Raw genomic sequence first — 10,963 nt, 5'->3', positions numbered from 1 at the left:
CATTTGCTTTTGCGATTTGCTCACTTGAGCTCATGTTTATGTTAATGCAATTTGCCTTTTCCTCACTTGAGCACATAATTATGTATATACTATTGTGCTTGTGTTTTGTTTTGATTGTTGTGAACCAAATGCAAATGGACAAAAGGACTTAGACTTTAGGACATTCCCTATGCAAAATGGAGTCAAAGAGCAACTAGGCCTCATGCCTTTAGAGTGCTATAAATGTCAAAGAGCAACCAGGCCTCATGCCTTTAGAATGCTTAATGTTGAAGACTTTGAAAGGACCTAATCTTTAAACTCATTCTTGTCCATTCTTTGTTTGCATTGTGGAACTTTTTGATGTGTGTGTTCTTGTATTAGGGATTCCAACCTGAGCCTAATTGAAGAACCATTGTCATGAGCATCCAAAGTGAGAGATACAAAAGCCATTGGAAGATTCCTAGGAGCTTTGTTTGATTGTGTGCTTGATTGCTTGAGTGTTTGCTTATTTGCTTGCTTATTCCAAAGGATGGGAGCTACTTGGATCATCACTATGATCTCAAGAAGGGAACTCCATTTGTGGTTTTATTTCTCTTCCTTCATATTTTGTATGTTTAGGACTTAGCCATTCTTCTTCTTCCCTCCACTCTAACCCAAGCCAAAACTTTTGTGCAAACATTAACATTTGTTCTCAAAATTAGAAACCTAAGCATTATGCTTTTGATTTTCCAAAACTTCTTCTCATAACACTTATTGTGAATTGAATCCTTAAGTCAACTTTGATCATACTTTGTAAATACTTTTCATTGGTAAATACAACTCACTCAATTGTTTTTGTGGTTTCAATGGCCACTTTCTTATCAAAGCTTTTCATAAACATTAGCTATTAGGTTTGAGTTATCCTTGAGGTTGATATAATACTCACCTATATCCTTAGTGATGGACAATGAGTCTTCCATGCTTATTATAGGGTTAACCCCTCACTAGCATGTTGAAGCTATCCTCACATGGTGGATTTGTGGTTTTAGGTTGAGTTTTCTCCCTTGGATAACAAAAGACCTTAAGGCTTTTGGACCAATCAATTCACCAACTTGTTTTGAGATTTTTACCCGGAGCTACGAGGTTTTTATCCTAATCTTTTTTAAGATGGTACGTAGGCAGTGGGTTTATCCATTCAAACACAAAATTGTAAATAATTTGTACATTCTTCTCTCATCTCCCCAATCACGTTTGCACAAACAATTTTCACAAATACCAACCTACCTTACAACAATTGTGAAAAGGGCTCCCTAGGAATACCTAGGATGTTTTGGGTGCTTAAAACCTTCCCATTGCATAACCAACCCCCTTACCCAGATCTCTGACATTTTTATTAGTTTTTGTTTTGATAAAACTTCTCGGTTTTTGTTCGCTTTCTAACCTTTCCTTTGGATAAATAGAAGTGCGGTGGCGACTCGAATTGTATGATTTACTTTTGATTTAGTCAATAAATCTAAAGGTAACAAATACCCCACTACAGAAAAGTGGCGACTCTGCTGGGGAATATCCACTAGTGGGTTTTACCTACTTTTCATATTTGTTGTATTGTATTGTATATTATTTGAAATATATTTTTATGCAAATTTGGGATTACTGTATTGATTGTAATGTATGAATTACTTGATATATTAATTGCTTGTATGCTTGGTGATCTTTGTGAGATGAGTTCTATACCCGAACTCGAGTGCACTTAGGATAGGAGAATGGCATAGTCTTGTTGACTTGTGTGGAGTTATTCCTTAGCAAGTTGACTTGCAAGCCCATTCACTTGGTGGAGGTTATGTTGGGATCAATAATGTCACACGAGTAGTCGTGGTTAGGCATTACTCTTTCCAATATAAACCTTAGAAGCCAAGGACCTTAGTTTACCAAGCCCAGCTTGGCCTATTTTTAGGACGTGGTGCGAAGGTCGTTCAAGTGTAAGATTTGATACGATTGTTACGCGATACTACACTCATAAGAGTCTCTCTTGAGAATATTTTTGGAATACGAGTAGTCGTTTATCCGATAATATCCAAAAGATGGGATGATGACTATGGGAACCTCTTGTAGAACATGATTGGCAGGTTTAAACCCTAGTACACTCCCTTTGGGTGGTTCTTAACCGAGACTCCATGCTCGTGACTTGCAACAAACCCTTGATTCATGGTTGACCCGTTCTTGTATATCCTTAATATCAATGGAACTTGGGTGTTGATAAGGTGTAAACCATAATCCACCAAAATGGATGATTGATATTAAGGATGATTTGAGCCATCCCATGACCTTTGTGTGGTGTGCTTTGCTTGATCCTTGAGTGTGATTGTTGCATCCATGCATTCATGCATCCATACACATCCATATCATTAACAATGAGAAAATTTTCAAGGAACTTAAGAGGTCTATTTGCAAATTTTCAGACATGGATAAGCAAAGAAAAAATACAAAGAAGTACAGTTTCAGACAACCCGACTTGAAAGAGTTAAGGAGTTTGACATCCTATGTATTAGATCCCTTGGAGTTCAAGGCTCGTCATGGGAAGCTTCTATCTATTCTTGCTACTCAGGTGGATGAAGGTCTGATGAGTGTATTGGTGCAATTTTATGATCCCTTGTACCGTTGCTTCACATTTCCGGATTTCCAGATTTTGCCTACGCTTGAGGAGTATGCCTATCTTGTGGGTATACCTATCCTAGATCAGTTGTCGTTCAGTGGCTTGGAGAGGATCCCTACTTCTCAAGAGATTGTTGATCTGTTGCATATAGATGAATCTCTGGTTGGTGCTCATATGACTACCAAAGGTGGAATTCAAGGTCTCCCTTCTGAGTTCCTCATTGCTCAAACTACTTTGTATGGGAAGGCCATGAGTGAGGACGCCTTTGAGGCCATATTTGTACTTCTCATCTATGGGCTAGTGTTATTCCCCAACATCGACAAGTTTTTGGATGTGAACGCCATTAGGATTTTCTCTACTCTTAATCCCGTTCCTACTATGTTTGGTGACACTTACTTTTCTTTGTATATGAGGAATGCAAAGGGTGGTGGTACCATTGTGTGCTGTTTGCCTCTGTTGTACAAGTGGTTTATTTCGCACTTGCCACAGACAGTCGCCTTCAAGGAGAACAAAGGATGTTTACGGTGGTCCACGACGCTTATGTCTCTCACTAATGATGATATCTTCTGGTACAACCGCGTATACGATGGTGTGCAGATTATTGACTCTTATGGTGAATTCTCCAATGTGCATCTTCTCGGTACATGTGGTGGGATTAACTACAATCCTATTTTAGCACGTCGTCAGCTTAGGTTCCCCTTAAAGGATAAACCTAATAACATTTTGTTAGAAGGTGTGTTCTTTCAAGAGGGTAAAGATCCCCAAGGCTTGAAGGGCAGGATGGTCCGCGCTTGGCGCAAGATTCATAGGAAGGGAAGGAAAGAGCTTGGTCTGAAGAACTGTATTGCTTTGGAACCCTACACCTCGTGGGTGAGGAGGAGAGCTTCTGAGTACCTTATGCTTTATGAATATCCGAGACCTACACCTTTGGTTATGGATGGGCCTTCAACCCTCCCTGACCAAGGAGTAGAGGAGTTGAGAGATGAAGACCGTTCACGTGCTTGGATCCGTGAACGAGAGGAGTTACTTCAACAGCTTAGAGATAAGGATGCATTGATAAAGTTTCTTGAGCATCAGGTTATCGATGAGCCTGATGACGTGGTGACTTCTCTTCTTCCTCAGTATTCCATGTTTTGGAAGAGGAAGTATGATCGACTCGCCAAAGAGAAGGCAGATATGGAGGAAGCCTATGAGCGAGAGGTGAAGAGGCTTCGTGCAGCTTATCTTCCGGTCTCGAGAGCTTTGGACGATTGTTTCTAGGGTTCAATAGGATGTTCATTTTCCTTCTCTCTTGTATTGTATTTGGTTACCAAGACTGTACTTCTTTGGTGTAAAAATATTTTTCCAGATATTATTGATATGATATTTCCATATATGTCTAAATGACTAATATTTTCAATATTTGCAAATAGAACTCTGAAAGTTCCTCTAATTAAAAAATAAATTGTCGCACCTCGAAAAAATGAGAACACGACTTAAGCGAAGCGCAATCGCACACTCGCATGATGGGCTAAACAGAGTCGCCACCGGACTTTATTTATTCCTAAAAAGGAAAGGGGAAATATCGATAAAACCCAGGAAAGAACGACAATGATTATGGTTGTCGCAACCAAATCAGGGTTCGGGAGTCGATTACGCAAGGGGAAAGTATTAGCACCCCTCATGTCCGTTGTACTCAACGGGAACCATTAGGTTAATTGTGTGCATTAGTGTTAGTTAGAAATGTTAGGCTTTAAGTTATTAGGTAGGAAAGAAAGAATAGAAGAGAAGAGAATATTTTTGGATTTTCGACGAAGGACTAAACCTAAGTTTTTTATTAATGGGCCTGACAAGATTTCGCAATCCTGCTCCTACGTATCTCAATAGAGAAATCAAGGCTTACGTAGTTCTGGGTAGAAAATGTTTGTTTGTTGGTCGATTTTAGCGAAAGCTATATTGTATTAATCGAAGAAAACATTGTTTTACCCAAAACAGATGAGGAGCAGACGTATACCACACATCGAATGGATTTACAAATCAACATTCGGAAAAACGTCACTTATCTCAACTCAACAATTATGGCTGAAGCATTGCTTTGCATCATCTCAAGACAAGATTTCTTTCGTTTATGAAAAAGGTTTTTTATTAATCGCACGGCGGCGAAAAAGAGTTTGATTGGTTGGATGTATTTTTGAGTTTGAAAGACGAGTATTTATGACTTGCAAGCTCTTACAACTTGTGTCTAATACTCGGGACTATGTTTGAACCTTTCACCCAGGTAATCTTTTTCTTTTAATTTTATTGAGAAAAGACGTTTGAACATTTACAAATATTTTAAAGAGAAGACAGATACATAGGGCTTACAAGCTCTTACAGCTTGGGCCTAATATTCGGGATTAAGACTGGATATTCCATCCAGGTAATCTTTTTCTTCCAATTTTATTGAGAAAAGAAGTTTGAATAATTAGAAGTGTTTTGAAGAGAAGACGAATACATAGGGCTTACAAGCTCTTACAACTTGGGCCTAATATTCGGGATTACGACTGGATATTTCATCCAGGTAATCCTTTTCTTCCAACTTACTTATGAAAATGGTTTGCATATTTACAAGTGTTTTGAAGAGAAGACGAATACTTATGGCTTGCAAGCTCTTACAACTTGAGCCTAATATTCAGAATTACAACTGGATATTTCATCCAGGTAGTCTTTTCCTTCCAACTTGCTTATGAAACTGGTTTGAATATTGAGGTGTTTTAAAGAGAAGACGAATACTTATGGCTTGCAAGCTCTTACAACTTAGGCCTAATATTCAAAATTATGATTGAATATTCCATCCAGGGTAATCTTTTTCTTCAGATTTTATTGAGAAAATCTTTTTCTGTAATAAATTATCACATTTGATGGCATCAATAATAGTAAAAATAGAAACAAGTAAAACCAAATTAAAAATTTAGTAACAAAAAACAAAATACTGAAAGGTTTTCTCTCTCACTTAACTTTATCTCCCATCTCACTCCAATTCACCTTCTTACTCTCTTAACAAAAACTATCACAAGTTTTCAAATAATAATCAAACAAACAGCTTTAGATTTAAAAATAAATATGAACAAAAACAGAAAATAAAAGAGGGGAATGGAGAGATACTAGCTGATAGTGTGGTGGCGACTGAAGCTTTCACGAGATCGCCGAAAATGGCACGGTCGGAGCTTTCACGAAGTCGTCGGAAATGGTATGACAACTTGGTGTTTTTATGAGTAAGTGAAGTGAGTTCATGATGATAAGAATGAAGTTGAAATTATGTTTATGAGTAAGTGAGGTGGATTTATGATGATGTAAAAAATTGTGAGAAGTTTAATGGTATTATGACAAAGTTTGATGAAAATAAATTATTATGTGAAGATTATATAGAGCTTTGTTGTTAGAGAGGTTTATGTGTAGGAATGTATTTATGAAAATGGTGTTTAGCGTGTTTAAAGAGAATAAGAATATTGCCCCTTTTTATATCAAGTTCTTCTTCTTGATGTGTGTCCCATGATATGAAGTATAGACTCCTTAAAATGAGAGAGAAACATGGTTAATGGTTGTGGTATGTGATATGAGAAGAAAAGTAAAAAAAATAGATATGGATTGTATGAACAGGGAAGTAAAGGCATGTTTGGCTTTTTATTTTTATTTGAAAAAAAAGAACAGAGTGATGAATTGAAATATAGGGGCGGCGGATGTGTGTATGCTGGGATTGGCCTCCCTCTCCCAATGTCAAGTGTATGGTTATATAGTGGGTACATTAGGGTTACCAACTTATTTAATACCAATAATGCCCCTTGGAGTGTTGTTAGTATAAAAATAGTTATAAACAAATTTGATAAAATGAAAATAATACTGATATAAATAAATAAAATTAAATCGGAACCAAAATATACAAAATTATAATTAATTATTATGAAATTTTTGACAAAGAAATAAAAATAAAATCACTCAAGATGGATAAAGGCCGGGCGCAAAAGTGCTCGAAAAATTAAAATGAATGCACCAAAATGATCAGTGCGAAATAAATTTATTGGAAAAATACAGCGTTTCTTTTAATTTTGAAATAAATTTTGACCGGTTAAACAGGCTCAAGCTGATCAGAAAGTGGCCAAAAATTAGCTGAAAAATAAATCGAGCATACCAGATTAAACTACGTGAAACATAGATTAATAAAGCTGATGTCTGGAAGCTTGATTTTAAAAAAATCCGTCCACTGATTTGACGCACATCCGTCGATTAGTTCAATTGGTTTGCCTGTAGATCCGTAAAAATTATTTCGACTGATATTCTTGGCACTATGTGGTATGGAATGTATGATATGCTATGTAGAGATGCAATAACTATGATGAATATATTGAATCAGCGGTTCAGGGTCAAAGTTGGGGTGTGACAGTTGCCCCTATTTAAGTATCTTCAACCAGAGAAATATGAAGCAGGACACTCTTTATATGATCATAGTGGGAGATAGTTAAATATTAAGAATACCCGAATTTTGATCCTGAAATGAAAATGATGTGATATGATACGATACGAGACTCTCTGGTTTTTTGAATTTATTTGTCAGGGATATGGTGAATCCCTAACAGGAGATGTTATGCCAGACAGACCAATCTGTAGGGAATACTGATTACCTACAGGGAAATAAACAAATAGGGTAAAACAAACTCGTTGGGGATAACAATCCTGCTGGAGGGTCAAACACACACTAAGGATTACTCAAAGTGAAAGTTGATAAATGACACTTAAAATACAAGAGATTTCATCAACAGGTTCACACACGACCTGAAGACAACTTGAATATTAAGAAAAGTTTAGTCGACTGGTTCATACATGATCTGACAACACTAGAGAAAAAAAATCAAAGAATTCCATCAATAGGTTCATACATGACCTGACCATTGGAATATTCGAAGAGTTTCAATAACAGGTTCAAACATGACCTAACTATGTTGGAAAACATACCAAGTGAGTTTCATCAACAGGTTCATACATGACCTGACACTTTAGAATACATCCGACAGTTTTTGAGATTTCTCACATGAAATTCATCCGATCAAAGATTTTGGAGATTCCTAACATGGAATTTATAGAAAACAAAGATAAGTGGGAGTCTTCTTATAAGTAGATCATCCATGCAAAAGGCTACGATGATTCTTTACAAAGAAATCAAACAAAACCAACATCATTGGAGTTTTCTAACATGAAAACTTCCAAGCTTCTGGGAATTCCTCAAGATGATGATTCATACATGACTTTCACGGAACCATAAGGAAAGACAGGGTAATCAAACTCTCTGTACGTGCCAACAACAATTGGATTTTGACCGTAAGCAATGGATTACAACCAGCTTTTAACAGATTTTGCCAACAACAATTGGACTTTGACCGTAAGCAATAGATTACAACCAGCTTTTAACAGATTTTGCCAACAACAATTGGACTTTGACCGTAAGCAATGGATTACAACCAGCTTTTAACAGATTTTGCCAGCAACAATTGGACATTGACTATAAGCAATGGATTACAACCAGCTTTTAACAGATTTTGCCAACAACAATTGGACTTTGACCGTAAGTAATGGATTACAACCAGCTTTTAACGGAGTTTACCAACAACAATTGGACTTGAAATGATGTTGGTGACAACCAAAGTTCAGAGAGCAATTACGATTGTATTTACAAACGGAGTGACAATGATTCCAACGACAATTGGGTTTAAAATGAGTTCTAGTGACCACTGAGCTTCGAATAATGCCTAGTAACACCTGAATTTTAGGAGACAACAATGAGTCTTGAAATAATTCCAGGGAGTGGCATAGGGGTTCTGGAAGTGCGTCATAACAAAAATGACACGTACGGGAATTCATCAGAGAGTAAAAGAAACGAATTCTGGAAATGCATCAGAATTACAAGAGATATTTTGGAAATACATCAGAATACAGACACATCCGATAACACATCGAGGAAATTCTGGAAATACATCAAAATACAAGACAGGCATATTTTAGAATACATCAAATAGGTGGGGAAACATCTGGAAACACATCATACAAGCTATGGAAATATATCAATAAATAAAGGAGTAATTCGGAAATTCATCGGATAATCCCAAAAGGAATTGAACCTCATGGACAAAATTGCCAATTGAGTTGGACTGAAAGATGATTGCAAAAACCAAATGATGGATTAAGGGCGCCAAAGACAAACTAGAATTAGAGGTCAAAGGATATATGACCAACAACAAGACCTGGGTCAGTGCAAAATGAGCACGAAGTACATTTCGGCTATGCATGATTTGAATTTCTTTTTATGCGTGATATATGAATGATCATGATATGAAAATGCTGACACCCTAAGTGGACTAGGAGTTGTATAGGCTTTTTATGAAGATCATGATTCCTCAACACCAAGAACTCAACCAAATATATGTGATAGATATTGTCAGAGAGAATTCTATCAATCTTGACAACCACAAACTTAGCCAATGAGATCCTTTTTAAGGATCAATGAATCCTGCTAGCATAATTTTCGAGCACTCGTCTTAAACTCAAAAGTTGTTGACGTATGGTAGAATTTGTTTGAGCAGTTTGAAAGCATGAAGAAAGAGGTTTTGCCCCTCTGTGGCTCATCTTGCCCCAGTCTGTTGGGTCTTTGGAAATGTTCACCTCGAAAGTGAGTTTAGAAACAACTTGCCATGAGACTACCTCGAGATAGCTTGCCCCAAGTGTTTGAAACTTGCAATGGTCTGAACTTGACTAACCAAATGTTGGAATGGTAGACTCTTGATTGATTTTCCTTTGGATAGTTGGACTTATTGAGCTCTGAGGTGGCTTGCCCAGTCTGGATCTTGAAGCAAATTACTCTTGACTAAATGACCCTTAGGGTGATTAGCTCGGATTAACTGATGCTCAAAGTGATTTGCCCCTGACTGGACTTCTTTCATTTTATCATGTTCCTCAACTGTATATTATTGGAATTTCTTTGATGCTAAGTGTTGACTCGCAAATAAGATTGTTCATTCAAAAATGGTAATTTTAATTCAATGCTTATGAAAAAATTTGAAATCAAAGTTTATTGATATGAATGGGTGAAATACAGTGAATGAGACATTGATAAGAACACAATGGTGATCAAGTCATTCACAGTATGCAAGTTGGTGCCGTCAAATGATTAACAAAAATCGTTTGGAGTCAGGTTAACACAACCTTGTTATATTATGCTTTCAGAATAAACTCTGCCTCAATTAGGTCTTTTCAGGGTTGTAATGTGGCATGGTTCACGGTTTTTTAAACAAAAAGGATATAAGGCTCAAAATTTAATTTTCACCCACCCCTTCTTCTTTATGATCTCCAGTTCCTACGTTCAGTTAATTCGATACACGCATTCGACTTCCAAGAGGGTTCGAAGGTGTGATGAGGATTCAAGACGAATTTTCTTGAAATCGTAGTCACCTTATTTTGCTTTATTTTGTTGAGGATTTGAGGACCTCTTTTTTTGTTTTTCTTTATCCATTTTCCTGGACCGCTTCTTTGAAGCTTTCGGTCCATCGGGATGCCCTGATTTTTGCCTAAGCCATTTTTTGAGGTGTTTGACTTAGCGGGTTTTTTTCTCTTTTTTTAAAAGGTGTGACTGCCACATTATTGGTGGATGAGGATCAACCAACGCTAATTTTAGCTTTTCTCAGCTTCTTCGACACTTCAACATATGCGCGAAGGATAACACGTGGTTGAACCTAATTTGAGGGTGTACATATGGACGAATTTTTTTGAAAGATTGAATGCACGGTCAAACTATCTGAACACAACTACCCTGCCCCAGGTTAAGATTAAGGGTTTTAGATCCGAAATAAACACCAACTTCTAGGCTCAAAGTGGTTGACTAGGGATTAACTCCTTATCTCTTCAGTGTTTGGGGATTTGAAGCAATGCCTTACATCATCGACAAGGTTTTACTCAAAAGCATACCACAATAATTTCAGGTGTTTCGTTTTCATCATCCTCCTTCCAATCTTTGTTAAAACAACGGTTTGATAAACAAAAGTGAATGAGAGGAGTATTTTTGTTTTTAACATAAATGAAAAACGAGTGAATACGAATGAATTAATTCAAAAGATGCATAAACATTTCATTAATCTTACTCATTCAAAGAAAACAACACTGCTTAAAAGCAATTAACAATCAACATGCGAGGAAACTACAAAAGAAATGCTGAAACAACCAAATGATTGCCAGCTTTAGGGAATGACTTCTTCAAACTTGATCCATTAACTTAAGGAGACACCCCTTGAGATCTTCGCACTTATCCGGTCGATGGGTTAATGTTTACCACCAAGCTTCTTTCTTGAAAGG

Source organism: Lathyrus oleraceus, chromosome 5, assembly GCF_024323335.1.
Source record: "Lathyrus oleraceus cultivar Zhongwan6 chromosome 5, CAAS_Psat_ZW6_1.0, whole genome shotgun sequence".
Classification (NCBI taxonomy): Eukaryota; Viridiplantae; Streptophyta; class Magnoliopsida; order Fabales; family Fabaceae; genus Lathyrus; species Lathyrus oleraceus.
The sequence above is the reverse complement of the archived record's forward strand: the minus strand, read 5'-3'. Positions refer to the sequence as shown.